Source organism: Anarhichas minor, unplaced genomic scaffold (genome assembly GCF_050575085.1).
Source record: "Anarhichas minor isolate MPS153535 unplaced genomic scaffold, ASM5057508v1 ptg000023l, whole genome shotgun sequence".
In the NCBI taxonomy this organism is placed as follows: Eukaryota; Metazoa; Chordata; class Actinopteri; order Perciformes; family Anarhichadidae; genus Anarhichas; species Anarhichas minor.
This window is the reverse complement of record NW_027466469.1, coordinates 9,999,738-10,023,074: the sequence shown is the minus strand read 5'-3', so window position 1 is coordinate 10,023,074 and position 23,337 is coordinate 9,999,738. Positions and strand designations below refer to the sequence as shown.

At 39.4% G+C, this 23,337-nt stretch overlaps 42 non-coding genes and 10 pseudogenes across 42 annotated transcripts; all 52 read left to right on the top strand.

Moving 5' to 3' along the window:
- The first annotated feature begins 156 nt into the window (after positions 1 to 156).
- Positions 157 to 275, top strand: LOC142955653 (5S ribosomal RNA). The gene has a single exon (XR_012955952.1). It is a non-coding gene; the product is annotated as a 5S ribosomal RNA (ribosomal RNA).
- A 254-nt stretch (positions 276 to 529) lies between these two features.
- Positions 530 to 648, top strand: LOC142955610 (5S ribosomal RNA; annotated as a pseudogene).
- Positions 649 to 899: 251 nt separating this feature from the next.
- LOC142955575 (5S ribosomal RNA) lies at positions 900 to 1,018 on the top strand. Its single transcript, XR_012955909.1, has one exon. It is a non-coding gene; the product is annotated as a 5S ribosomal RNA (ribosomal RNA).
- A 254-nt stretch (positions 1,019 to 1,272) lies between these two features.
- On the top strand, positions 1,273 to 1,391 carry LOC142955652 (5S ribosomal RNA). Its single transcript, XR_012955951.1, has one exon. It is a non-coding gene; the product is annotated as a 5S ribosomal RNA (ribosomal RNA).
- A 254-nt stretch (positions 1,392 to 1,645) lies between these two features.
- On the top strand, positions 1,646 to 1,764 carry LOC142955609 (5S ribosomal RNA; annotated as a pseudogene).
- A 254-nt stretch (positions 1,765 to 2,018) lies between these two features.
- LOC142955608 (5S ribosomal RNA) lies at positions 2,019 to 2,137 on the top strand (annotated as a pseudogene).
- A 254-nt stretch (positions 2,138 to 2,391) lies between these two features.
- On the top strand, positions 2,392 to 2,510 carry LOC142955650 (5S ribosomal RNA). The gene has a single exon (XR_012955949.1). It is a non-coding gene; the product is annotated as a 5S ribosomal RNA (ribosomal RNA).
- A 254-nt stretch (positions 2,511 to 2,764) lies between these two features.
- On the top strand, positions 2,765 to 2,883 carry LOC142955649 (5S ribosomal RNA). The gene has a single exon (XR_012955948.1). It is a non-coding gene; the product is annotated as a 5S ribosomal RNA (ribosomal RNA).
- A 254-nt stretch (positions 2,884 to 3,137) lies between these two features.
- Positions 3,138 to 3,256, top strand: LOC142955648 (5S ribosomal RNA). Its single transcript, XR_012955947.1, has one exon. It is a non-coding gene; the product is annotated as a 5S ribosomal RNA (ribosomal RNA).
- Positions 3,257 to 3,510: 254 nt separating this feature from the next.
- Positions 3,511 to 3,629, top strand: LOC142955607 (5S ribosomal RNA; annotated as a pseudogene).
- A 254-nt stretch (positions 3,630 to 3,883) lies between these two features.
- LOC142955636 (5S ribosomal RNA) lies at positions 3,884 to 3,992 on the top strand (annotated as a pseudogene).
- Positions 3,993 to 4,246: 254 nt separating this feature from the next.
- LOC142955647 (5S ribosomal RNA) lies at positions 4,247 to 4,365 on the top strand. Its single transcript, XR_012955946.1, has one exon. It is a non-coding gene; the product is annotated as a 5S ribosomal RNA (ribosomal RNA).
- Positions 4,366 to 4,619: 254 nt separating this feature from the next.
- On the top strand, positions 4,620 to 4,738 carry LOC142955645 (5S ribosomal RNA). The gene has a single exon (XR_012955945.1). It is a non-coding gene; the product is annotated as a 5S ribosomal RNA (ribosomal RNA).
- A 254-nt stretch (positions 4,739 to 4,992) lies between these two features.
- On the top strand, positions 4,993 to 5,111 carry LOC142955605 (5S ribosomal RNA; annotated as a pseudogene).
- Positions 5,112 to 5,362: 251 nt separating this feature from the next.
- LOC142955574 (5S ribosomal RNA) lies at positions 5,363 to 5,481 on the top strand. Its single transcript, XR_012955908.1, has one exon. It is a non-coding gene; the product is annotated as a 5S ribosomal RNA (ribosomal RNA).
- A 251-nt stretch (positions 5,482 to 5,732) lies between these two features.
- On the top strand, positions 5,733 to 5,851 carry LOC142955603 (5S ribosomal RNA; annotated as a pseudogene).
- A 254-nt stretch (positions 5,852 to 6,105) lies between these two features.
- On the top strand, positions 6,106 to 6,214 carry LOC142955635 (5S ribosomal RNA; annotated as a pseudogene).
- Positions 6,215 to 6,468: 254 nt separating this feature from the next.
- LOC142955644 (5S ribosomal RNA) lies at positions 6,469 to 6,587 on the top strand. Its single transcript, XR_012955944.1, has one exon. It is a non-coding gene; the product is annotated as a 5S ribosomal RNA (ribosomal RNA).
- A 254-nt stretch (positions 6,588 to 6,841) lies between these two features.
- On the top strand, positions 6,842 to 6,960 carry LOC142955643 (5S ribosomal RNA). Its single transcript, XR_012955943.1, has one exon. It is a non-coding gene; the product is annotated as a 5S ribosomal RNA (ribosomal RNA).
- A 254-nt stretch (positions 6,961 to 7,214) lies between these two features.
- On the top strand, positions 7,215 to 7,333 carry LOC142955602 (5S ribosomal RNA; annotated as a pseudogene).
- Positions 7,334 to 7,584: 251 nt separating this feature from the next.
- On the top strand, positions 7,585 to 7,703 carry LOC142955573 (5S ribosomal RNA). Its single transcript, XR_012955907.1, has one exon. It is a non-coding gene; the product is annotated as a 5S ribosomal RNA (ribosomal RNA).
- Positions 7,704 to 7,957: 254 nt separating this feature from the next.
- LOC142955642 (5S ribosomal RNA) lies at positions 7,958 to 8,076 on the top strand. The gene has a single exon (XR_012955942.1). It is a non-coding gene; the product is annotated as a 5S ribosomal RNA (ribosomal RNA).
- Positions 8,077 to 8,330: 254 nt separating this feature from the next.
- On the top strand, positions 8,331 to 8,449 carry LOC142955601 (5S ribosomal RNA; annotated as a pseudogene).
- Positions 8,450 to 8,700: 251 nt separating this feature from the next.
- Positions 8,701 to 8,819, top strand: LOC142955572 (5S ribosomal RNA). The gene has a single exon (XR_012955906.1). It is a non-coding gene; the product is annotated as a 5S ribosomal RNA (ribosomal RNA).
- A 254-nt stretch (positions 8,820 to 9,073) lies between these two features.
- LOC142955641 (5S ribosomal RNA) lies at positions 9,074 to 9,192 on the top strand. Its single transcript, XR_012955941.1, has one exon. It is a non-coding gene; the product is annotated as a 5S ribosomal RNA (ribosomal RNA).
- A 254-nt stretch (positions 9,193 to 9,446) lies between these two features.
- LOC142955597 (5S ribosomal RNA) lies at positions 9,447 to 9,565 on the top strand. Its single transcript, XR_012955930.1, has one exon. It is a non-coding gene; the product is annotated as a 5S ribosomal RNA (ribosomal RNA).
- A 251-nt stretch (positions 9,566 to 9,816) lies between these two features.
- LOC142955570 (5S ribosomal RNA) lies at positions 9,817 to 9,935 on the top strand. The gene has a single exon (XR_012955904.1). It is a non-coding gene; the product is annotated as a 5S ribosomal RNA (ribosomal RNA).
- Positions 9,936 to 10,189: 254 nt separating this feature from the next.
- On the top strand, positions 10,190 to 10,308 carry LOC142955593 (5S ribosomal RNA). Its single transcript, XR_012955926.1, has one exon. It is a non-coding gene; the product is annotated as a 5S ribosomal RNA (ribosomal RNA).
- A 251-nt stretch (positions 10,309 to 10,559) lies between these two features.
- LOC142955569 (5S ribosomal RNA) lies at positions 10,560 to 10,678 on the top strand. Its single transcript, XR_012955903.1, has one exon. It is a non-coding gene; the product is annotated as a 5S ribosomal RNA (ribosomal RNA).
- A 254-nt stretch (positions 10,679 to 10,932) lies between these two features.
- LOC142955640 (5S ribosomal RNA) lies at positions 10,933 to 11,051 on the top strand. Its single transcript, XR_012955940.1, has one exon. It is a non-coding gene; the product is annotated as a 5S ribosomal RNA (ribosomal RNA).
- Positions 11,052 to 11,305: 254 nt separating this feature from the next.
- On the top strand, positions 11,306 to 11,424 carry LOC142955596 (5S ribosomal RNA). Its single transcript, XR_012955929.1, has one exon. It is a non-coding gene; the product is annotated as a 5S ribosomal RNA (ribosomal RNA).
- A 251-nt stretch (positions 11,425 to 11,675) lies between these two features.
- Positions 11,676 to 11,794, top strand: LOC142955568 (5S ribosomal RNA). Its single transcript, XR_012955902.1, has one exon. It is a non-coding gene; the product is annotated as a 5S ribosomal RNA (ribosomal RNA).
- A 254-nt stretch (positions 11,795 to 12,048) lies between these two features.
- LOC142955638 (5S ribosomal RNA) lies at positions 12,049 to 12,167 on the top strand. Its single transcript, XR_012955938.1, has one exon. It is a non-coding gene; the product is annotated as a 5S ribosomal RNA (ribosomal RNA).
- Positions 12,168 to 12,421: 254 nt separating this feature from the next.
- Positions 12,422 to 12,540, top strand: LOC142955571 (5S ribosomal RNA). The gene has a single exon (XR_012955905.1). It is a non-coding gene; the product is annotated as a 5S ribosomal RNA (ribosomal RNA).
- A 254-nt stretch (positions 12,541 to 12,794) lies between these two features.
- LOC142955578 (5S ribosomal RNA) lies at positions 12,795 to 12,913 on the top strand. The gene has a single exon (XR_012955912.1). It is a non-coding gene; the product is annotated as a 5S ribosomal RNA (ribosomal RNA).
- A 254-nt stretch (positions 12,914 to 13,167) lies between these two features.
- On the top strand, positions 13,168 to 13,286 carry LOC142955567 (5S ribosomal RNA). The gene has a single exon (XR_012955901.1). It is a non-coding gene; the product is annotated as a 5S ribosomal RNA (ribosomal RNA).
- Positions 13,287 to 13,540: 254 nt separating this feature from the next.
- Positions 13,541 to 13,659, top strand: LOC142955559 (5S ribosomal RNA). Its single transcript, XR_012955894.1, has one exon. It is a non-coding gene; the product is annotated as a 5S ribosomal RNA (ribosomal RNA).
- A 254-nt stretch (positions 13,660 to 13,913) lies between these two features.
- Positions 13,914 to 14,032, top strand: LOC142955629 (5S ribosomal RNA). Its single transcript, XR_012955936.1, has one exon. It is a non-coding gene; the product is annotated as a 5S ribosomal RNA (ribosomal RNA).
- A 254-nt stretch (positions 14,033 to 14,286) lies between these two features.
- LOC142955595 (5S ribosomal RNA) lies at positions 14,287 to 14,405 on the top strand. Its single transcript, XR_012955928.1, has one exon. It is a non-coding gene; the product is annotated as a 5S ribosomal RNA (ribosomal RNA).
- Positions 14,406 to 14,656: 251 nt separating this feature from the next.
- LOC142955566 (5S ribosomal RNA) lies at positions 14,657 to 14,775 on the top strand. The gene has a single exon (XR_012955900.1). It is a non-coding gene; the product is annotated as a 5S ribosomal RNA (ribosomal RNA).
- A 254-nt stretch (positions 14,776 to 15,029) lies between these two features.
- Positions 15,030 to 15,148, top strand: LOC142955617 (5S ribosomal RNA). Its single transcript, XR_012955935.1, has one exon. It is a non-coding gene; the product is annotated as a 5S ribosomal RNA (ribosomal RNA).
- A 254-nt stretch (positions 15,149 to 15,402) lies between these two features.
- LOC142955548 (5S ribosomal RNA) lies at positions 15,403 to 15,521 on the top strand. The gene has a single exon (XR_012955883.1). It is a non-coding gene; the product is annotated as a 5S ribosomal RNA (ribosomal RNA).
- Positions 15,522 to 15,775: 254 nt separating this feature from the next.
- On the top strand, positions 15,776 to 15,894 carry LOC142955536 (5S ribosomal RNA). The gene has a single exon (XR_012955872.1). It is a non-coding gene; the product is annotated as a 5S ribosomal RNA (ribosomal RNA).
- A 254-nt stretch (positions 15,895 to 16,148) lies between these two features.
- Positions 16,149 to 16,267, top strand: LOC142955606 (5S ribosomal RNA). The gene has a single exon (XR_012955934.1). It is a non-coding gene; the product is annotated as a 5S ribosomal RNA (ribosomal RNA).
- A 254-nt stretch (positions 16,268 to 16,521) lies between these two features.
- On the top strand, positions 16,522 to 16,640 carry LOC142955589 (5S ribosomal RNA). Its single transcript, XR_012955922.1, has one exon. It is a non-coding gene; the product is annotated as a 5S ribosomal RNA (ribosomal RNA).
- A 254-nt stretch (positions 16,641 to 16,894) lies between these two features.
- On the top strand, positions 16,895 to 17,013 carry LOC142955674 (5S ribosomal RNA). Its single transcript, XR_012955972.1, has one exon. It is a non-coding gene; the product is annotated as a 5S ribosomal RNA (ribosomal RNA).
- A 254-nt stretch (positions 17,014 to 17,267) lies between these two features.
- Positions 17,268 to 17,386, top strand: LOC142955662 (5S ribosomal RNA). Its single transcript, XR_012955961.1, has one exon. It is a non-coding gene; the product is annotated as a 5S ribosomal RNA (ribosomal RNA).
- A 254-nt stretch (positions 17,387 to 17,640) lies between these two features.
- Positions 17,641 to 17,759, top strand: LOC142955594 (5S ribosomal RNA). Its single transcript, XR_012955927.1, has one exon. It is a non-coding gene; the product is annotated as a 5S ribosomal RNA (ribosomal RNA).
- Positions 17,760 to 18,013: 254 nt separating this feature from the next.
- On the top strand, positions 18,014 to 18,132 carry LOC142955529 (5S ribosomal RNA). The gene has a single exon (XR_012955866.1). It is a non-coding gene; the product is annotated as a 5S ribosomal RNA (ribosomal RNA).
- A 254-nt stretch (positions 18,133 to 18,386) lies between these two features.
- On the top strand, positions 18,387 to 18,505 carry LOC142955651 (5S ribosomal RNA). Its single transcript, XR_012955950.1, has one exon. It is a non-coding gene; the product is annotated as a 5S ribosomal RNA (ribosomal RNA).
- Positions 18,506 to 18,759: 254 nt separating this feature from the next.
- On the top strand, positions 18,760 to 18,878 carry LOC142955565 (5S ribosomal RNA). The gene has a single exon (XR_012955899.1). It is a non-coding gene; the product is annotated as a 5S ribosomal RNA (ribosomal RNA).
- Positions 18,879 to 19,132: 254 nt separating this feature from the next.
- LOC142955582 (5S ribosomal RNA) lies at positions 19,133 to 19,251 on the top strand. The gene has a single exon (XR_012955916.1). It is a non-coding gene; the product is annotated as a 5S ribosomal RNA (ribosomal RNA).
- The last annotated feature ends 4,086 nt before the right edge of the window (positions 19,252 to 23,337 follow it).

The window sequence follows — 23,337 nt, the reverse complement described above, 5'->3', positions numbered from 1 at the left end:
ATGTGGGTAACGGTAAAAAGGGAAACAGAATCAATCAATATATCAATATTTTCTTATTATTGGAATGTTAATTAATGAACTGGTTTAGGTTCGTTAACGTTTTAAAATTGACCTACTGTTGTAGGTTTTAAAGAACTATGTGTTGGAGACAAACTTGCTTACGGCCATACCTCTCTGTTCGTGCCCGATCTCGTCCGATCTCGGAAGCTAAGCAGAGTCGGTCCTGGTTAGTACTTGGATGGGAGACCGCCTGGGAATACCAGGTGCTGTAAGTTTCTTCACTTTTCTCTCCAAAAGGCAGAGGACACTGCTGCTTTTTCACTTGAGAAATATGTGAGAAAAAGGCAAGATTAAAGAAGAGATGCATTCAAAGATGTGGGTAACGGTAAAAAGGGAAACAGAATCAATCAATATATCAATATTTTCTTATTATTGGAATGTTAATTAATGAACTGGTTTAGGTTCGTTAACGTTTTAAAATTGACCTACTGTTGTAGGTTTTAAAGAACTATGTGTTGGAGACAAACTTGCTTACGGCCATACCTCTCTGTTCGCGCCGGATCTCGTCCGATCTCGGAAGCTAAGCAGAGTCGGTCCTGGTTAGTACTTGGATGGGAGACAGCCTGGGAATACCAGGTGCTGTAAGTTTTTTCACTTCTCTCTCCAAAAGGCAGAGGACACTGCTGCTTTTCACTTGAGAAATATGAGAAAAAGGCAAGATTAAAGAAGAGATGCATTCAAAGATGTGGGTAACGGTAAAAAGGGAAACAGAATCAATCAATATATCAATATTTTCTTATTATTGGAATGTTAATTAATGAACTGGTTTAGGTTCGTTAACGTTTTAAAATTGACCTACTGTTGTAGGTTTTAAAGAACTATGTGTTGGAGACAAACTTGCTTACGGCCATACCTCTCTGTTTGCGCCCGATCTCATCCGATCTCGGAAGCTAAGCAGAGTCGGTCCTGGTTAGTACTTGGATGGGAGACAGCCTGGGAATACCAGGTGCTGTAAGTTTTTTCACTTCTCTCTCCAAAAGGCAGAGGACACTGCTGCTTTTTCACTTGAGAAATATGTGAGAAAAAGGCAAGATTAAAGAAGAGATGCATTCAAAGATGTGGGTAACGGTAAAAAGGGAAACAGAATCAATCAATATATCAATATTTTCTTATTATTGGAATGTTAATTAATGAACTGGTTTAGGTTCGTTAACGTTTTAAAATTGACCTACTGTTGTAGGTTTTAAAGAACTATGTGTTGGAGACAAACTTGCTTACGGCCATACCTCTCTGTTCGTGCCCGATCTCGTCCGATCTCGGAAGCTAAGCAGAGTCGGTCCTGGTTAGTACTTGGATGGGAGACCGCCTGGGAATACCAGGTGCTGTAAGTTTCTTCACTTTTCTCTCCAAAAGGCAGAGGACACTGCTGCTTTTTCACTTGAGAAATATGTGAGAAAAAGGCAAGATTAAAGAAGAGATGCATTCAAAGATGTGGGTAACGGTAAAAAGGGAAACAGAATCAATCAATATATCAATATTTTCTTATTATTGGAATGTTAATTAATGAACTGGTTTAGGTTCGTTAACGTTTTAAAATTGACCTACTGTTGTAGGTTTTAAAGAACTATGTGTTGGAGACAAACTTGCTTACGGCCATACCTCTCTGTTCGCGCCGGATCTCGTCCGATCTCGGAAGCTAAGCAGAGTCGGTCCTGGTTAGTACTTGGATGGGAGACAGCCTGGGAATACCAGGTGCTGTAAGTTTTTTCACTTCTCTCTCCAAAAGGCAGAGGACACTGCTGCTTTTTCACTTGAGAAATATGTGAGAAAAAGGCAAGATTAAAGAAGAGATGCATTCAAAGATGTGGGTAACGGTAAAAAGGGAAACAGAATCAATCAATATATCAATATTTTCTTATTATTGGAATGTTAATTAATGAACTGGTTTAGGTTCGTTAACGTTTTAAAATTGACCTACTGTTGTAGGTTTTAAAGAACTATGTGTTGGAGACAAACTTGCTTACGGCCATACCTCTCTGTTCGCGCCGGATCTCGTCCGATCTCGGAAGCTAAGCAGAGTCGGTCCTGGTTAGTACTTGGATGGGAGACAGCCTGGGAATACCAGGTGCTGTAAGTTTTTTCACTTCTCTCTCCAAAAGGCAGAGGACACTGCTGCTTTTTCACTTGAGAAATATGTGAGAAAAAGGCAAGATTAAAGAAGAGATGCATTCAAAGATGTGGGTAACGGTAAAAAGGGAAACAGAATCAATCAATATATCAATATTTTCTTATTATTGGAATGTTAATTAATGAACTGGTTTAGGTTCGTTAAAGTTTTAAAATTGACCTACTGTTGTATGTTTTAAAGAACTATGTGTTGGAGACAAACTTGCTTACGGCCATACCTCTCTGTTCGTGCCCGATCTCGTCCGATCTCGGAAGCTAAGCAGAGTCGGTCCTGGTTAGTACTTGGATGGGAGACCGCCTGGGAATACCAGGTGCTGTAAGTTTCTTCACTTTTCTCTCCAAAAGGCAGAGGACACTGCTGCTTTTTCACTTGAGAAATATGTGAGAAAAAGGCAAGATTAAAGAAGAGATGCATTCAAAGATGTGGGTAACGGTAAAAAGGGAAACAGAATCAATCAATATATCAATATTTTGTTATTATTGGAATGTTAATTAATGAACTGGTTTAGGTTCGTTAAAGTTTTAAAATTGACCTACTGTTGTAGGTTTTAAAGAACTATGTGTTGGAGACAAACTTGCTTACGGCCATACCTCTCTGTTCGTGCCCGATCTCGTCCGATCTCGGAAGCTAAGCAGAGTCGGTCCTGGTTAGTACTTGGATGGGAGACCGCCTGGGAATACCAGGTGCTGTAAGTTTCTTCACTTTTCTCTCCAAAAGGCAGAGGACACTGCTGCTTTTTCACTTGAGAAATATGTGAGAAAAAGGCAAGATTAAAGAAGAGATGCATTCAAAGATGTGGGTAACGGTAAAAAGGGAAACAGAATCAATCAATATATCAATATTTTCTTATTATTGGAATGTTAATTAATGAACTGGTTTAGGTTCGTTAAAGTTTTAAAATTGACCTACTGTTGTATGTTTTAAAGAACTATGTGTTGGAGACAAACTTGCTTACGGCCATACCTCTCTGTTCGTGCCCGATCTCGTCCGATCTCGGAAGCTAAGCAGAGTCGGTCCTGGTTAGTACTTGGATGGGAGACCGCCTGGGAATACCAGGTGCTGTAAGTTTCTTCACTTTTCTCTCCAAAAGGCAGAGGACACTGCTGCTTTTTCACTTGAGAAATATTTGAGAAAAAGGCAAGATTAAAGAAGAGATGCATTCAAAGATGTGGGTAACGGTAAAAAGGGAAACAGAATCAATCAATATATCAATATTTTCTTATTATTGGAATGTTAATTAATGAACTGGTTTAGGTTCGTTAACGTTTTAAAATTGACCTACTGTTGTAGGTTTTAAAGAACTATGTGTTGGAGACAAACTTGCTTACGGCCATACCTCTCTGTTCGCGCCGGATCTCGTCCGATCTCGGAAGCTAAGCAGAGTCGGTCCTGGTTAGTACTTGGATGGGAGACAGCCTGGGAATACCAGGTGCTGTAAGTTTTTTCACTTCTCTCTCCAAAAGGCAGAGGACACTGCTGCTTTTTCACTTGAGAAATATGTGAGAAAAAGGCAAGATTAAAGAAGAGATGCATTCAAAGATGTGGGTAACGGTAAAAAGGGAAACAGAATCAATCAATATATCAATATTTTCTTATTATTGGAATGTTAATTAATGAACTGGTTTAGGTTCGTTAACGTTTTAAAATTGACCTACTGTTGTAGGTTTTAAAGAACTATGTGTTGGAGACAAACTTGCTTACGGCCATACCTCTCTGTTCGTGCCCGATCTCGGAAGCTAAGCAGAGTCGGTCCTGGTTAGTACTTGGATGGGAGACCGCCTGGGAATACCAGGTGCTGTAAGTTTCTTCACTTTTCTCTCCAAAAGGCAGAGGACACTGCTGCTTTTTCACTTGAGAAATATGTGAGAAAAAGGCAAGATTAAAGAAGAGATGCATTCAAAGATGTGGGTAACGGTAAAAAGGGAAACAGAATCAATCAATATATCAATATTTTCTTATTATTGGAATGTTAATTAATGAACTGGTTTAGGTTCGTTAAAGTTTTAAAATTGACCTACTGTTGTAGGTTTTAAAGAACTATGTGTTGGAGACAAACTTGCTTACGGCCATACCTCTCTGTTCGTGCCCGATCTCGTCCGATCTCGGAAGCTAAGCAGAGTCGGTCCTGGTTAGTACTTGGATGGGAGACCGCCTGGGAATACCAGGTGCTGTAAGTTTCTTCACTTTTCTCTCCAAAAGGCAGAGGACACTGCTGCTTTTTCACTTGAGAAATATGTGAGAAAAAGGCAAGATTAAAGAAGAGATGCATTCAAAGATGTGGGTAACGGTAAAAAGGGAAACAGAATCAATCAATATATCAATATTTTCTTATTATTGGAATGTTAATTAATGAACTGGTTTAGGTTCCTTAAAGTTTTAAAATTGACCTACTGTTGTAGGTTTTAAAGAACTATGTGTTGGAGACAAACTTGCTTACGGCCATACCTCTCTGTTCGTGCCCGATCTCGTCCGATCTCGGAAGCTAAGCAGAGTCGGTCCTGGTTAGTACTTGGATGGGAGACCGCCTGGGAATACCAGGTGCTGTAAGTTTCTTCACTTTTCTCTCCAAAAGGCAGAGGACACTGCTGCTTTTTCACTTGAGAAATATGTGAGAAAAAGGCAAGATTAAAGAAGAGATGCATTCAAAGATGTGGGTAACGGTAAAAAGGAAAACAGAATCAATCAATATATCAATATTTTCTTATTATTGGAATGTTAATTAATGAACTGGTTTAGGTTCGTTAACGTTTTAAAATTGACCTACTGTTGTAGGTTTTAAAGAACTATGTGTTGGAGACAAACTTGCTTACGGCCATACCTCTCTGTTCGCGCCGGATCTCGTCCGATCTCGGAAGCTAAGCAGAGTCGGTCCTGGTTAGTACTTGGATGGGAGACAGCCTGGGAATACCAGGTGCTGTAAGTTTTTTCACTTCTCTCTCCAAAAGGCAGAGGACACTGCTGCTTTTCACTTGAGAAATATGAGAAAAAGGCAAGATTAAAGAAGAGATGCATTCAAAGATGTGGGTAACGGTAAAAAGGGAAACAGAATCAATCAATATATCAATATTTTCTTATTATTGGAATGTTAATTAATGAACTGGTTTAGGTTCGTTAACGTTTTAAAATTGACCTACTGTTGTAGGTTTTAAAGAACTATGTGTTGGAGACAAACTTGCTTACGGCCATACCTCTCTGTTTGCGCCCGATCTCATCCGATCTCGGAAGCTAAGCAGAGTCGGTCCTGGTTAGTACTTGGATGGGAGACAGCCTGGGAATACCAGGTGCTGTAAGTTTTTTCACTTCTCTCTCCAAAAGGCAGAGGACACTGCTGCTTTTCACTTGAGAAATATGAGAAAAAGGCAAGATTAAAGAAGAGATGCATTCAAAGATGTGGGTAACGGTAAAAAGGGAAACAGAATCAATCAATATATCAATATTTTCTTATTATTGGAATGTTAATTAATGAACTGGTTTAGGTTCGTTAACATTTTAAAATTGACCTACTGTTGTAGGTTTTAAAGAACTATGTGTTGGAGACAAACTTGCTTACGGCCATACCTCTCTGTTCGCGCCGGATCTCGTCCGATCTCGGAAGCTAAGCAGAGTCGGTCCTGGTTAGTACTTGGATGGGAGACAGCCTGGGAATACCAGGTGCTGTAAGTTTTTTCACTTCTCTCTCCAAAAGGCAGAGGACACTGCTGCTTTTTCACTTGAGAAATATGTGAGAAAAAGGCAAGATTAAAGAAGAGATGCATTCAAAGATGTGGGTAACGGTAAAAAGGGAAACAGAATCAATCAATATATCAATATTTTCTTATTATTGGAATGTTAATTAATGAACTGGTTTAGGTTCGTTAACGTTTTAAAATTGACCTACTGTTGTAGGTTTTAAAGAACTATGTGTTGGAGACAAACTTGCTTACGGCCATACCTCTCTGTTCGTGCCCGATCTCGGAAGCTAAGCAGAGTCGGTCCTGGTTAGTACTTGGATGGGAGACCGCCTGGGAATACCAGGTGCTGTAAGTTTCTTCACTTTTCTCTCCAAAAGGCAGAGGACACTGCTGCTTTTTCACTTGAGAAATATGTGAGAAAAAGGCAAGATTAAAGAAGAGATGCATTCAAAGATGTGGGTAACGGTAAAAAGGGAAACAGAATCAATCAATATATCAATATTTTCTTATTATTGGAATGTTAATTAATGAACTGGTTTAGGTTCGTTAAAGTTTTAAAATTGACCTACTGTTGTAGGTTTTAAAGAACTATGTGTTGGAGACAAACTTGCTTACGGCCATACCTCTCTGTTCGTGCCCGATCTCGTCCGATCTCGGAAGCTAAGCAGAGTCGGTCCTGGTTAGTACTTGGATGGGAGACCGCCTGGGAATACCAGGTGCTGTAAGTTTCTTCACTTTTCTCTCCAAAAGGCAGAGGACACTGCTGCTTTTTCACTTGAGAAATATGTGAGAAAAAGGCAAGATTAAAGAAGAGATGCATTCAAAGATGTGGGTAACGGTAAAAAGGGAAACAGAATCAATCAATATATCAATATTTTCTTATTATTGGAATGTTAATTAATGAACTGGTTTAGGTTCCTTAAAGTTTTAAAATTGACCTACTGTTGTAGGTTTTAAAGAACTATGTGTTGGAGACAAACTTGCTTACGGCCATACCTCTCTGTTCGTGCCCGATCTCGTCCGATCTCGGAAGCTAAGCAGAGTCGGTCCTGGTTAGTACTTGGATGGGAGACCGCCTGGGAATACCAGGTGCTGTAAGTTTCTTCACTTTTCTCTCCAAAAGGCAGAGGACACTGCTGCTTTTTCACTTGAGAAATATGTGAGAAAAAGGCAAGATTAAAGAAGAGATGCATTCAAAGATGTGGGTAACGGTAAAAAGGGAAACAGAATCAATCAATATATCAATATTTTCTTATTATTGGAATGTTAATTAATGAACTGGTTTAGGTTCGTTAACGTTTTAAAATTGACCTACTGTTGTAGGTTTTAAAGAACTATGTGTTGGAGACAAACTTGCTTACGGCCATACCTCTCTGTTCGCGCCGGATCTCGTCCGATCTCGGAAGCTAAGCAGAGTCGGTCCTGGTTAGTACTTGGATGGGAGACAGCCTGGGAATACCAGGTGCTGTAAGTTTTTTCACTTCTCTCTCCAAAAGGCAGAGGACTCTGCTGCTTTTCACTTGAGAAATATGAGAAAAAGGCAAGATTAAAGAAGAGATGCATTCAAAGATGTGGGTAACGGTAAAAAGGGAAACAGAATCAATCAATATATCAATATTTTCTTATTATTGGAATGTTAATTAATGAACTGGTTTAGGTTCGTTAACGTTTTAAAATTGACCTACTGTTGTAGGTTTTAAAGAACTATGTGTTGGAGACAAACTTGCTTACGGCCATACCTCTCTGTTTGCGCCCGATCTCATCCGATCTCGGAAGCTAAGCAGAGTCGGTCCTGGTTAGTACTTGGATGGGAGACAGCCTGGGAATACCAGGTGCTGTAAGTTTTTTCACTTCTCTCTCCAAAAGGCAGAGGACACTGCTGCTTTTTCACTTGAGAAATATGTGAGAAAAAGGCAAGATTAAAGAAGAGATGCATTCAAAGATGTGGGTAACGGTAAAAAGGGAAACAGAATCAATCAATATATCAATATTTTCTTATTATTGGAATGTTAATTAATGAACTGGTTTAGGTTCGTTAACGTTTTAAAATTGACCTACTGTTGTAGGTTTTAAAGAACTATGTGTTGGAGACAAACTTGCTTACGGCCATACCTCTCTGTTCGTGCCCGATCTCGTCCGATCTCGGAAGCTAAGCAGAGTCGGTCCTGGTTAGTACTTGGATGGGAGACCGCCTGGGAATACCAGGTGCTGTAAGTTTCTTCACTTTTCTCTCCAAAAGGCAGAGGACACTGCTGCTTTTTCACTTGAGAAATATGTGAGAAAAAGGCAAGATTAAAGAAGAGATGCATTCAAAGATGTGGGTAACGGTAAAAAGGGAAACAGAATCAATCAATATATCAATATTTTCTTATTATTGGAATGTTAATTAATGAACTGGTTTAGGTTCGTTAACGTTTTAAAATTGACCTACTGTTGTAGGTTTTAAAGAACTATGTGTTGGAGACAAACTTGCTTACGGCCATACCTCTCTGTTCGCGCCGGATCTCGTCCGATCTCGGAAGCTAAGCAGAGTCGGTCCTGGTTAGTACTTGGATGGGAGACAGCCTGGGAATACCAGGTGCTGTAAGTTTTTTCACTTCTCTCTCCAAAAGGCAGAGGACACTGCTGCTTTTCACTTGAGAAATATGAGAAACAGGCAAGATTAAAGAAGAGATGCATTCAAAGATGTGGGTAACGGTAAAAAGGGAAACAGAATCAATCAATATATCAATATTTTCTTATTATTGGAATGTTAATTAATGAACTGGTTTAGGTTCGTTAACGTTTTAAAATTGACCTACTGTTGTAGGTTTTAAAGAACTATGTGTTGGAGACAAACTTGCTTACGGCCATACCTCTCTGTTTGCGCCCGATCTCATCCGATCTCGGAAGCTAAGCAGAGTCGGTCCTGGTTAGTACTTGGATGGGAGACAGCCTGGGAATACCAGGTGCTGTAAGTTTTTTCACTTCTCTCTCCAAAAGGCAGAGGACACTGCTGCTTTTTCACTTGAGAAATATGTGAGAAAAAGGCAAGATTAAAGAAGAGATGCATTCAAAGATGTGGGTAACGGTAAAAAGGGAAACAGAATCAATCAATATATCAATATTTTCTTATTATTGGAATGTTAATTAATGAACTGGTTTAGGTTCGTTAACGTTTTAAAATTGACCTACTGTTGTAGGTTTTAAAGAACTATGTGTTGGAGACAAACTTGCTTACGGCCATACCTCTCTGTTCGTGCCCGATCTCGTCCGATCTCGGAAGCTAAGCAGAGTCGGTCCTGGTTAGTACTTGGATGGGAGACCGCCTGGGAATACCAGGTGCTGTAAGTTTCTTCACTTTTCTCTCCAAAAGGCAGAGGACACTGCTGCTTTTTCACTTGAGAAATATGTGAGAAAAAGGCAAGATTAAAGAAGAGATGCATTCAAAGATGTGGGTAACGGTAAAAAGGGAAACAGAATCAATCAATATATCAATATTTTCTTATTATTGGAATGTTAATTAATGAACTGGTTTAGGTTCGTTAACGTTTTAAAATTGACCTACTGTTGTAGGTTTTAAAGAACTATGTGTTGGAGACAAACTTGCTTACGGCCATACCTCTCTGTTCGCGCCGGATCTCGTCCGATCTCGGAAGCTAAGCAGAGTAGGTCCTGGTTAGTACTTGGATGGGAGACAGCCTGGGAATACCAGGTGCTGTAAGTTTTTTCACTTCTCTCTCCAAAAGGCAGAGGACACTGCTGCTTTTCACTTGAGAAATATGAGAAAAAGGCAAGATTAAAGAAGAGATGCATTCAAAGATGTGGGTAACGGTAAAAAGGGAAACAGAATCAATCAATATATCAATATTTTCTTATTATTGGAATGTTAATTAATGAACTGGTTTAGGTTCGTTAACGTTTTAAAATTGACCTACTGTTGTAGGTTTTAAAGAACTATGTGTTGGAGACAAACTTGCTTACGGCCATACCTCTCTGTTTGCGCCCGATCTCATCCGATCTCGGAAGCTAAGCAGAGTCGGTCCTGGTTAGTACTTGGATGGGAGACAGCCTGGGAATACCAGGTGCTGTAAGTTTTTTCACTTCTCTCTCCAAAAGGCAGAGGACACTGCTGCTTTTTCACTTGAGAAATATGTGAGAAAAAGGCAAGATTAAAGAAGAGATGCATTCAAAGATGTGGGTAACGGTAAAAAGGGAAACAGAATCAATCAATATATCAATATTTTCTTATTATTGGAATGTTAATTAATGAACTGGTTTAGGTTCGTTAACGTTTTAAAATTGACCTACTGTTGTAGGTTTTAAAGAACTATGTGTTGGAGACAAACTTGCTTACGGCCATACCTCTCTGTTCGTGCCCGATCTCGTCCGATCTCGGAAGCTAAGCAGAGTCGGTCCTGGTTAGTACTTGGATGGGAGACAGCCTGGGAATACCAGGTGCTGTAAGTTTTTTCACTTCTCTCTCCAAAAGGCAGAGGACACTGCTGCTTTTCACTTGAGAAATATGAGAAACAGGCAAGATTAAAGAAGAGATGCATTCAAAGATGTGGGTAACGGTAAAAAGGGAAACAGAATCAATCAATATATCAATATTTTCTTATTATTGGAATGTTAATTAATGAACTGGTTTAGGTTCGTTAACGTTTTAAAATTGACCTACTGTTGTAGGTTTTAAAGAACTATGTGTTGGAGACAAACTTGCTTACGGCCATACCTCTCTGTTTGCGCCCGATCTCATCCGATCTCGGAAGCTAAGCAGAGTCGGTCCTGGTTAGTACTTGGATGGGAGACAGCCTGGGAATACCAGGTGCTGTAAGTTTTTTCACTTCTCTCTCCAAAAGGCAGAGGACACTGCTGCTTTTTCACTTGAGAAATATGTGAGAAAAAGGCAAGATTAAAGAAGAGATGCATTCAAAGATGTGGGTAACGGTAAAAAGGGAAACAGAATCAATCAATATATCAATATTTTCTTATTATTGGAATGTTAATTAATGAACTGGTTTAGGTTCGTTAACGTTTTAAAATTGACCTACTGTTGTAGGTTTTAAAGAACTATGTGTTGGAGACAAACTTGCTTACGGCCATACCTCTCTGTTCGTGCCCGATCTCGTCCGATCTCGGAAGCTAAGCAGAGTCGGTCCTGGTTAGTACTTGGATGGGAGACCGCCTGGGAATACCAGGTGCTGTAAGTTTCTTCACTTTTCTCTCCAAAAGGCAGAGGACACTGCTGCTTTTTCACTTGAGAAATATGTGAGAAAAAGGCAAGATTAAAGAAGAGATGCATTCAAAGATGTGGGTAACGGTAAAAAGGGAAACAGAATCAATCAATATATCAATATTTTCTTATTATTGGAATGTTAATTAATGAACTGGTTTAGGTTCGTTAACGTTTTAAAATTGACCTACTGTTGTAGGTTTTAAAGAACTATGTGTTGGAGACAAACTTGCTTACGGCCATACCTCTCTGTTCGCGCCGGATCTCGTCCGATCTCGGAAGCTAAGCAGAGTAGGTCCTGGTTAGTACTTGGATGGGAGACAGCCTGGGAATACCAGGTGCTGTAAGTTTTTTCACTTCTCTCTCCAAAAGGCAGAGGACACTGCTGCTTTTCACTTGAGAAATATGAGAAAAAGGCAAGATTAAAGAAGAGATGCATTCAAAGATGTGGGTAACGGTAAAAAGGGAAACAGAATCAATCAATATATCAATATTTTCTTATTATTGGAATGTTAATTAATGAACTGGTTTAGGTTCGTTAACGTTTTAAAATTGACCTACTGTTGTAGGTTTTAAAGAACTATGTGTTGGAGACAAACTTGCTTACGGCCATACCTCTCTGTTTGCGCCCGATCTCATCCGATCTCGGAAGCTAAGCAGAGTCGGTCCTGGTTAGTACTTGGATGGGAGACAGCCTGGGAATACCAGGTGCTGTAAGTTTTTTCACTTCTCTCTCCAAAAGGCAGAGGACACTGCTGCTTTTTCACTTGAGAAATATGTGAGAAAAAGGCAAGATTAAAGAAGAGATGCATTCAAAGATGTGGGTAACGGTAAAAAGGGAAACAGAATCAATCAATATATCAATATTTTCTTATTATTGGAATGTTAATTAATGAACTGGTTTAGGTTCGTTAACGTTTTAAAATTGACCTACTGTTGTAGGTTTTAAAGAACTATGTGTTGGAGACAAACTTGCTTACGGCCATACCTCTCTGTTCGTGCCCGATCTCGTCCGATCTCGGAAGCTAAGCAGAGTCGGTCCTGGTTAGTACTTGGATGGGAGACCGCCTGGGAATACCAGGTGCTGTAAGTTTCTTCACTTTTCTCTCCAAAAGGCAGAGGACACTGCTGCTTTTTCACTTGAGAAATATGTGAGAAAAAGGCAAGATTAAAGAAGAGATGCATTCAAAGATGTGGGTAACGGTAAAAAGGGAAACAGAATCAATCAATATATCAATATTTTCTTATTATTGGAATGTTAATTAATGAACTGGTTTAGGTTCGTTAACGTTTTAAAATTGACCTACTGTTGTAGGTTTTAAAGAACTATGTGTTGGAGACAAACTTGCTTACGGCCATACCTCTCTGTTCACGCCCGATCTCGTCAGATCTCGGAAGCTAAGCAGAGTCGGTCCTGGTTAGTACTTGGATGGGAGACCGCCTGGGAATACCAGGTGCTGTAAGTTTTTTCACTTCTCTCTCCAAAAGGCAGAGGACACTGCTGCTTTTTCACTTGAGAAATATGTGAGAAAAAGGCAAGATTAAAGAAGAGATGCATTCAAAGATGTGGGTAACGGTAAAAAGGGAAACAGAATCAATCAATATATCAATATTTTCTTATTATTGGAATGTTAATTAATGAACTGGTTTAGGTTCGTTAACGTTTTAAAATTGACCTACTGTTGTAGGTTTTAAAGAACTATGTGTTGGAGACAAACTTGCTTACGGCCATACCTCTCTCTTCACGCCCGATCTCGTCAGATCTCGGAAGCTAAGCAGAGTCGGTCCTGGTTAGTACTTGGATGGGAGACCGCCTGGGAATACCAGGTGCTGTAAGTTTTTTCACTTCTCTCTCCAAAAGGCAGAGGACACTGCTGCTTTTTCACTTGAGAAATATGTGAGAAAAAGGCAAGATTAAAGAAGAGATGCATTCAAAGATGTGGGTAACGGTAAAAAGGGAAACAGAATCAATCAATATATCAATATTTTCTTATTATTGGAATGTTAATTAATGAACTGGTTTAGGTTCGTTAACGTTTTAAAATTGACCTACTGTTGTAGGTTTTAAAGAACTATGTGTTGGAGACAAACTTGCTTACGGCCATACCTCTCTGTTTGCGCCCGATCTCATCCGATCTCGGAAGCTAAGCAGAGTCGGTCCTGGTTAGTACTTGGATGGGAGACAGCCTGGGAATACCAGGTGCTGTAAGTTTTTTCACTTCTCTCTCCAAAAGGCAGAGGACACTGCTGCTTTTTCACTTGAGAAATATGTGAGAAAAAGGCAAGATTAAAGAAGAGATGCATTCAAAGATGTGGGTAACGGTAAAAAGGGAAACAGAATCAATCAATATATCAATATTTTCTTATTATTGGAATGTTAATTAATGAACTGGTTTAGGTTCGTTAACGTTTTAAAATTGACCTACTGTTGTAGGTTTTAAAGAACTATGTGTTGGAGACAAACTTGCTTACGGCCATACCTCTCTGTTCACGCCCGATCTCGTCAGATCTCGGAAGCTAAGCAGAGTCGGTCCTGGTTAGTACTTGGATGGGAGACCGCCTGGGAATACCAGGTGCTGTAAGTTTTTTCACTTCTCTCTCCAAAAGGCAGAGGACACTGCTGCTTTTTCACTTGAGAAATATGTGAGAAAAAGGCAAGATTAAAGAAGAGATGCATTCAAAGATGTGGGTAACGGTAAAAAGGGAAACAGAATCAATCAATATATCAATATTTTCTTATTATTGGAATGTTAATTAATGAACTGGTTTAGGTTCGTTAACGTTTTAAAATTGACCTACTGTTGTAGGTTTTAAAGAACTATGTGTTGGAGACAAACTTGCTTACGGCCATACCTCTCTGTTCGTGCCCGATCTCGTCCGATCTCGGAAGCTAAGCAGAGTCGGTCCTGGTTAGTACTTGGATGGGAGACCGCCTGGGAATACCAGGTGCTGTAAGTTTCTTCACTTTTCTCTCCAAAAGGCAGAGGACACTGCTGCTTTTTCACTTGAGAAATATGTGAGAAAAAGGCAAGATTAAAGAAGAGATGCATTCAAAGATGTGGGTAACGGTAAAAAGGGAAACAGAATCAATCAATATATCAATATTTTCTTATTATTGGAATGTTAATTAATGAACTGGTTTAGGTTCGTTAACGTTTTAAAATTGACCTACTGTTGTAGGTTTTAAAGAACTATGTGTTGGAGACAAACTTGCTTACGGCCATACCTCTCTGTTCGCGCCGGATCTCGTCCGATCTCGGAAGCTAAGCAGAGTAGGTCCTGGTTAGTACTTGGATGGGAGACAGCCTGGGAATACCAGGTGCTGTAAGTTTTTTCACTTCTCTCTCCAAAAGGCAGAGGACACTGCTGCTTTTCACTTGAGAAATATGAGAAAAAGGCAAGATTAAAGAAGAGATGCATTCAAAGATGTGGGTAACGGTAAAAAGGGAAACAGAATCAATCAATATATCAATATTTTCTTATTATTGGAATGTTAATTAATGAACTGGTTTAGGTTCGTTAACGTTTTAAAATTGACCTACTGTTGTAGGTTTTAAAGAACTATGTGTTGGAGACAAACTTGCTTACGGCCATACCTCTCTGTTTGCGCCCGATCTCATCCGATCTCGGAAGCTAAGCAGAGTCGGTCCTGGTTAGTACTTGGATGGGAGACAGCCTGGGAATACCAGGTGCTGTAAGTTTTTTCACTTCTCTCTCCAAAAGGCAGAGGACACTGCTGCTTTTTCACTTGAGAAATATGTGAGAAAAAGGCAAGATTAAAGAAGAGATGCATTCAAAGATGTGGGTAACGGTAAAAAGGGAAACAGAATCAATCAATATATCAATATTTTCTTATTATTGGAATGTTAATTAATGAACTGGTTTAGGTTCGTTAACGTTTTAAAATTGACCTACTGTTGTAGGTTTTAAAGAACTATGTGTTGGAGACAAACTTGCTTACGGCCATACCTCTCTGTTCGTGCCCGATCTCGTCCGATCTCGGAAGCTAAGCAGAGTCGGTCCTGGTTAGTACTTGGATGGGAGACCGCCTGGGAATACCAGGTGCTGTAAGTTTCTTCACTTTTCTCTCCAAAAGGCAGAGGACACTGCTGCTTTTTCACTTGAGAAATATGTGAGAAAAAGGCAAGATTAAAGAAGAGATGCATTCAAAGATGTGGGTAACGGTAAAAAGGGAAACAGAATCAATCAATATATCAATATTTTCTTATTATTGGAATGTTAATTAATGAACTGGTTTAGGTTCGTTAACGTTTTAAAATTGACCTACTGTTGTAGGTTTTAAAGAACTATGTGTTGGAGACAAACTTGCTTACGGCCATACCTCTCTGTTCACGCCCGATCTCGTCAGATCTCGGAAGCTAAGCAGAGTCGGTCCTGGTTAGTACTTGGATGGGAGACCGCCTGGGAATACCAGGTGCTGTAAGTTTTTTCACTTCTCTCTCCAAAAGGCAGAGGACACTGCTGCTTTTTCACTTGAGAAATATGTGAGAAAAAGGCAAGATTAAAGAAGAGATGCATTCAAAGATGTGGGTAACGGTAAAAAGGGAAACAGAATCAATCAATATATCAATATTTTCTTATTATTGGAATGTTAATTAATGAACTGGTTTAGGTTCGTTAACGTTTTAAAATTGACCTACTGTTGTAGGTTTTAAAGAACTATGTGTTGGAGACAAACTTGCTTACGGCCATACCTCTCTGTTCACGCCCGATCTCGTCAGATCTCGGAAGCTAAGCAGAGTCGGTCCTGGTTAGTACTTGGATGGGAGACCGCCTGGGAATACCAGGTGCTGTAAGTTTTTTCACTTCTCTCTCCAAAAGGCAGAGGACACTGCTGCTTTTTCACTTGAGAAATATGTGAGAAAAAGGCAAGATTAAAGAAGAGATGCATTCAAAGATGTGGGTAACGGTAAAAAGGGAAACAGAATCAATCAATATATCAATATTTTCTTATTATTGGAATGTTAATTAATGAACTGGTTTAGGTTCGTTAACGTTTTAAAATTGACCTACTGTTGTAGGTTTTAAAGAACTATGTGTTGGAGACAAACTTGCTTACGGCCATACCTCTCTGTTCGTGCCCGATCTCGTCCGATCTCGGAAGCTAAGCAGAGTCGGTCCTGGTTAGTACTTGGATGGGAGACCGCCTGGGAATACCAGGTGCTGTAAGTTTCTTCACTTTTCTCTCCAAAAGGCAGAGGACACTGCTGCTTTTTCACTTGAGAAATATGTGAGAAAAAGGCAAGATTAAAGAAGAGATGCATTCAAAGATGTGGGTAACGGTAAAAAGGGAAACAGAATCAATCAATATATCAATATTTTCTTATTATTGGAATGTTAATTAATGAACTGGTTTAGGTTCGTTAACGTTTTAAAATTGACCTACTGTTGTAGGTTTTAAAGAACTATGTGTTGGAGACAAACTTGCTTACGGCCATACCTCTCTGTTCACGCCCGATCTCGTCAGATCTAGGAAGCTAAGCAGAGTCGGTCCTGGTTAGTACTTGGATGGGAGACCGCCTGGGAATACCAGGTGCTGTAAGTTTTTTCACTTCTCTCTCCAAAAGGCAGAGGACACTGCTGCTTTTTCACTTGAGAAATATGTGAGAAAAAGGCAAGATTAAAGAAGAGATGCATTCAAAGATGTGGGTAACGGTAAAAAGGGAAACAGAATCAATCAATATATCAATATTTTCTTATTATTGGAATGTTAATTAATGAACTGGTTTAGGTTCGTTAACGTTTTAAAATTGACCTACTGTTGTAGGTTTTAAAGAACTATGTGTTGGAGACAAACTTGCTTACGGCCATACCTCTCTGTTCACGCCCGATCTCGTCAGATCTCGGAAGCTAAGCAGAGTCGGTCCTGGTTAGTACTTGGATGGGAGACCGCCTGGGAATACCAGGTGCTGTAAGTTTTTTCACTTCTCTCTCCAAAAGGCAGAGGACACTGCTGCTTTTTCACTTGAGAAATATGTGAGAAAAAGGCAAGATTAAAGAAGAGATGCATTCAAAGATGTGGGTAACGGTAAAAAGGGAAACAGAATCAATCAATATATCAATATTTTCTTATTATTGGAATGTTAATTAATGAACTGGTTTAGGTTCGTTAACGTTTTAAAATTGACCTACTGTTGTAGGTTTTAAAGAACTATGTGTTGGAGACAAACTTGCTTACGGCCATACCTCTCTGTTCACGCCCGATCTCGTCAGATCTCGGAAGCTAAGCAGAGTCGGTCCTGGTTAGTACTTGGATGGGAGACCGCCTGGGAATACCAGGTGCTGTAAGTTTTTTCACTTCTCTCTCCAAAAGGCAGAGGACACTGCTGCTTTTTCACTTGAGAAATATGTGAGAAAAAGGCAAGATTAAAGAAGAGATGCATTCAAAGATGTGGGTAACGGTAAAAAGGGAAACAGAATCAATCAATATATCAATATTTTCTTATTATTGGAATGTTAATTAATGAACTGGTTTAGGTTCGTTAACGTTTTAAAATTGACCTACTGTTGTAGGTTTTAAAGAACTATGTGTTGGAGACAAACTTGCTTACGGCCATACCTCTCTGTTCGTGCCCGATCTCGTCCGATCTCGGAAGCTAAGCAGAGTCGGTCCTGGTTAGTACTTGGATGGGAGACCGCCTGGGAATACCAGGTGCTGTAAGTTTCTTCACTTTTCTCTCCAAAAGGCAGAGGACACTGCTGCTTTTTCACTTGAGAAATATGTGAGAAAAAGGCAAGATTAAAGAAGAGATGCATTCAAAGATGTGGGTAACGGTAAAAAGGGAAACAGAATCAATCAATATATCAATATTTTCTTATTATTGGAATGTTAATTAATGAACTGGTTTAGGTTCGTTAACGTTTTAAAATTGACCTACTGTTGTAGGTTTTAAAGAACTATGTGTTGGAGACAAACTTACTTACGGCCATACCTCTCTGTTCACGCCCGATCTCGTCAGATCTCGGAAGCTAAGCAGAGTCGGTCCTGGTTAGTACTTGGATGGGAGACCGCCTGGGAATACCAGGTGCTGTAAGTTTCTTCACTTTTCTCTCCAAAAGGCAGAGGACACTGCTGCTTTTTCACTTGAGAAATATGTGAGAAAAAGGCAAGATTAAAGAAGAGATGCATTCAAAGATGTGGGTAACGGTAAAAAGGGAAACAGAATCAATCAATATATCAATATTTTCTTATTATTGGAATGTTAATTAATGAACTGGTTTAGGTTCGTTAACGTTTTAAAATTGACCTACTGTTGTAGGTTTTAAAGAACTATGTGTTGGAGACAAACTTGCTTACGGCCATACCTCTCTGTTCACGCCCGATCTCGTCAGATCTCGGAAGCTAAGCAGAGTCGGTCCTGGTTAGTACTTGGATGGGAGACCGCCTGGGAATACCAGGTGCTGTAAGTTTTTTCACTTCTCTCTCCAAAAGGCAGAGGACACTGCTGCTTTTTCACTTGAGAAATATGTGAGAAAAAGGCAAGATTAAAGAAGAGATGCATTCAAAGATGTGGGTAACGGTAAAAAGGGAAACAGAATCAATCAATATATCAATATTTTCTTATTATTGGAATGTTAATTAATGAACTGGTTTAGGTTCGTTAACGTTTTAAAATTGACCTACTGTTGTAGGTTTTAAAGAACTATGTGTTGGAGACAAACTTGCTTACGGCCATACCTCTCTGTTGACGCCCGATCTCGTCAGATCTCGGAAGCTAAGCAGAGTCGGTCCTGGTTAGTACTTGGATGGGAGACCGCCTGGGAATACCAGGTGCTGTAAGTTTTTTCACTTCTCTCTCCAAAAGGCAGAGGACACTGCTGCTTTTTCACTTGAGAAATATGTGAGAAAAAGGCAAGATTAAAGAAGAGATGCATTCATAGATGTGGGTAACGGTAAAAAGGGAAACAGAATCAATCAATATATCAATATTTTCTTATTATTGGAATGTTAATTAATGAACTGGTTTAGGTTCGTTAACGTTTTAAAATTGACCTACTGTTGTAGGTTTTAAAGAACTATGTGTTGGAGACAAACTTGCTTACGGCCATACCTCTCTGTTCGTGCCCGATCTCGTCCGATCTCGGAAGCTAAGCAGAGTCGGTCCTGGTTAGTACTTGGATGGGAGACCGCCTGGGAATACCAGGTGCTGTAAGTTTCTTCACTTTTCTCTCCAAAAGGCAGAGGACACTGCTGCTTTTTCACTTGAGAAATATGTGAGAAAAAGGCAAGATTAAAGAAGAGATGCATTCAAAGATGTGGGTAACGGTAAAAAGGGAAACAGAATCAATCAATATATCAATATTTTCTTATTATTGGAATGTTAATTAATGAACTGGTTTAGGTTCGTTAATGTTTTAAAATTGACCTACTGTTGTAGGTTTTAAAATACGTTTCAGGCTTGGAAGAGGCCAAAAGTGGATTTTGTGAAAGTCAACATACTGTAGTTTCAAAAAACTGGCTCTGGTCAGTTGATTTCACTGTTTCATGATGTTTTCATTACAACCTGCTTACCCACCTTTACTGGTTTACGGTACATTCTCAGCATTTTATGCTCATAAAATACGTTTCAGGCTTGGATGAGGCCAAAAGTTGATTTTGTGAAAGTCAACATACTGTAGTTTCAAAATACTTGCTCAGGTCAGTTGATTTCACTGTTTCATGATGTTTTCATTACAACCTGGTTACCCACCTTTACTGGTTTACGGTACATTCTCAGCCTTTTATGCTCTTAAAATACGTTTCAGGCTTGGAAGAGGCCAAAAGTGGATTTTGTGAAAGTCAACATAGTTTCAAAAAACTGGCTCAGGTCAGTTGATTTCACTGTTTCATGATGTTTTCATTACAACCTGCTTACCCACCTTTACTGGTTTACGGTACATTCTCAGCCTTTTATGCTCTTAAAATACGTTTCAGGCTTGGAAGAGGCCAAAAGTGGATTTTGTGAAAGTCAACATACTGTAGTTTCAAAAAACTGGCTCAGGTCAGTTGATTTCACTGTTTCATGATGTTTTCATTACAACCTGCTAACCCACCTTTACTGGTTTACGGTACATTCTCAGCCTTTTATGCTCTTAAAATACGTTTCAGGCTTGGAAGAGGCCAAAAGTGGATTTTGTGAAAGTCAACATACTGTAGTTTTAAAAAACTGGCTCAGGTCAGTTGATTTCACTCTTTCATGATGTTTTCATTACAACCTGCATACCCACCTTTACTGGTTTACAGTACATTCTCAGCCTTTTATGCTCTTAAAATACGTTCCAGGCTTGGAAGAGGCCAAAAGTGGATTTTGTGAAAGTCAACATACTGTAGTTTCAAAAAACTGGCTCAGGTCAGTTGATTTCACTGTTTCATGATGTTTTCATTACAACCTGTTTACCCACCTTTACTGGTTTACGGTACATTCTCAGCCTTTTATGCTCTTAAAATACGTTTCAGGCTTGGAAGAGGCCAAAAGTGGATTTTGTGAAAGTCAACATACTGTAGTTTCAAAAAACTGGCTCAGGTCAGTTGATTTCACTGTTTCATGATGTTTTCATTACAACCTGCTCACCCACATTTACTGGTTTACGGTACATTCTCAGTCTTTTATGCTCTTAAAAGACGTTTCAGGCCTGGAAGAGGCCAAAAGCGGATTTTGTGAAAGTCAACATACTGTAGTTTCAAAAAACTGGCTCAGGTCAGTTGATTTCACTGTTTCATGATGTTTTCATTACAACCTGCTTACCCACCTTTACTGGTTTACGGTACATTCTCAGCCTTTTATGCTCTTAAAATACGTTTCAGGCTTGGAAGAGGCCAAAAGTGGATTTTGTGAAAGTCAACATACTGTAGTTTCAAAAAACTGGCTCAGGTCAGTTGATTTCACTGTTTCATGATGTTTTCATTACAACCTGCTTACCCACCTTTACTGGTTTACGGTACATTCTCAGCCTTTTATGCTCTTAAAATACGTTTCAGGCTTGGAAGAGGCCAAAAGCGGATTTTGTGAAAGTCAACATACTGTAGTTTCAATAAACTGGCTCAGGTCAGTTGATTTCACTGTTTCATGATGTTTTCATTACAACCTGTTTACCCACCTTTACTGGTTTACGGTACATTCTCAGCCTTTTATGCTCTTAAAATACGTTTCAGGCTTGGAAGAGGCCAAAAGTGGATTTTGTGAAAGTCAACATACTGTAGTTTCAAAAAACTGGCTCAGGTCAGTTGATTTCACTCTTTCATGATGTTTTCATTACAACCTGCTTAGGGTTAAACTTTACAAACTTTACTGGTTTACGGTATATTCTCAGCCTTTTATGCTCTTAAAATACGTTTCAGGCTTGGAAGAGGCCAAAAGTGGATTTTGTGAAAGTCAACATACTGTAGTTTCAAAAAACTGGCTCAGGTCAGTTGATTTCACTGTTTCATGATGTTTTCATTACAACCTGCTCACCCACATTTACTGGTTTACGGTACATTCTCAGTCTTTTATGCTCTTAAAAGACGTTTCAGGCCTGGAAGAGGCCAAAAGCGGATTTTGTGAAAGTCAACATACTGTAGTTTCAAAAAACTGGCTCAGGTCAGTTGATTTCACTGTTTCATGATGTTTTCATTACAACCTGCTCACCCACATTTACTGGTTTACGGTACATTCTCAGTCTTTTATGCTCTTAAAAGACGTTTCAGGCCTGGAAGAGGCCAAAAGCGGATTTTGTGAAAGTCAACATACTGTAGTTTCAAAAAACTGGCTCAGGTCAGTTGATTTCACTCTTTCATGATGTTTTCATTACAACCTGCTTACCCACCTTTACTGGTTTACGGTACATTCTCAGCCTTTTATGCTCTTAAAATACGTTTCAGGCTTGGAAGAGGCCAAAAGTGGATTTTGTGAAAGTCAACATACTGTAGTTTCAAAAAACTGGCTCAGATCAGTTGATTTCACTTTTTCATGATGTATTCATTACAACCTGCTTACCCACCTTTACTGGTTTACGGTATATTCTCAGCCTTTTATGCTCTTAAAATACGTTTCAGGCTTGGAAGAGGCCAAAAGTGGATTTTGTGAAAGTCAACATTCTGTAGTTTCAAAAAACTGGCTCAGGTCAGTTGATTTCACTGTTTCATGATGTTTTCATTACAACCTGTTTACCCACCTTTACTGGTTTACGGTACATTCTCAGCCTTTTATGCTCTTAAAATACGTTTCAGGCTTGGAAGAGGCCAAAAGCGGATTTTGTGAAAGTCAACATACTGTAGTTTCAAAAAACTGGCTCAGGTCAGTTGATTTCACTCTTTCATGATGTTTTCATTACAACCTGCTTACCCACCTTTACTGGTTTACGGTACATTCTCAGCCTTTTATGCTCTTAAAATACGTTTCAGGCTTGGAAGAGGCCAAAAGTGGATTTTGTGAAAGTCAACATACTGTAGTTTCAAAAAACTGGCTCAGATCAGTTGATTTCACTTTTTCATGATGTATTCATTACAACCTGCTTACCCACCTTTACTGGTTTACGGTATATTCTCAGCCTTTTATGCTCTTAAAATACGTTTCAGGCTTGGAAGAGGCCAAAAGTGGATTTTGTGAAAGTCAACATTCTGTAGTTTCAAAAAACTGGCTCAGGTCAGTTGATTTCACTGTTTCATGATGTTTTCATTACAACCTGTTTACCCACCTTTACTGGTTTACGGTACATTCTCAGCCTTTTATGCTCTTAAAATACGTTTCAGGCTTGGAAGAGGCCAAAAGTGGATTTTGTGAAAGTCAACATACTGTAGTTTCAAAAAACTGGCTCAGGTCAGTTGATTTCACTCTTTCATGATGTTTTCATTACAACCTGCTTAGGGTTAAACTTTACAAACTTTACTGGTTTATGGTATATTCTCAGCCTTTTATGCTCTTAAAATACGTTTCAGGCTTGGAAGAGGCCAAAAGTGGATTTTGTGAAAGTCAACATACTGTAGTTTCAAAAAACTGGCTCAGGTCAGTTGATTTCACTGTTTCATGATGTTTTCATTACAACCTGCTCACCCACATTTACTGGTTTACGGTACATTCTCAGTCTTTTATGCTCTTAAAAGACGTTTCAGGCCTGGAAGAGGCCAAAAGCGGATTTTGTGAAAGTCAACATACTGTAGTTTCAAAAAACTGGCTCAGGTCAGTTGATTTCACTGTTTCATGATGTTTTCATTACAACCTGCTCACCCACATTTACTGGTTTACGGTACATTCTCAGTCTTTTATGCTCTTAAAAGACGTTTC